Raw genomic sequence first — 424 nt, 5'->3', positions numbered from 1 at the left:
TGTTTCCTGGAGGAGAGCCCTCTGTTGAATCTATAGAATTATAGACCTTGAAGGAAGTAGCCAGCGAATAACGCTTGTGAAGCATCTCTAGAGTCAATGCAATAGGAACTTGTAGCAGCCTAACAAGCAACTTTTTTCCCCTTAATAAAAGGAGTTTTTCTCACATGAAAAATAGAAAATAAGAGTGAGAAAAGAAAAAGTAAACCCAGGCATTATCTTAATATGCCAACATATCCGCTATTTGTACTGTGGTGCATTTCTCTCTCTTTTTTATGTGTACTTATTTTTAGAGCAGCGGTATCATTTTGTTCTCTGCTATTGTCATTAACATCAATATAGCAGGATTTTCCAGGTCGTGAGAAACTCCTTGAAAACAACATTTTAGTGAAGGGAGACATCGGACAGGGCAAGATATGACAACATA

The 424-nt window shown here is 37.3% G+C and overlaps 1 protein-coding gene across 1 annotated transcript in view; it reads right to left on the bottom strand.

Annotated features, from left to right (window-relative positions):
- SCG3 (secretogranin III) overlaps window positions 1-424 on the bottom strand; it is a 36,346-nt gene that overhangs the window by 18,678 nt on the left and 17,244 nt on the right. The window lies entirely within an intron of this gene.

Source organism: Echinops telfairi, unplaced genomic scaffold (assembly GCF_000313985.2).
Source record: "Echinops telfairi isolate 266 unplaced genomic scaffold, ASM31398v2 ScPeMD7_8;HRSCAF=38, whole genome shotgun sequence".
NCBI classification, from domain to species: Eukaryota; Metazoa; Chordata; class Mammalia; order Afrosoricida; family Tenrecidae; genus Echinops; species Echinops telfairi.
The sequence above is the reverse complement of the archived record's forward strand: the minus strand, read 5'-3'. Positions and strand labels throughout refer to the sequence as shown.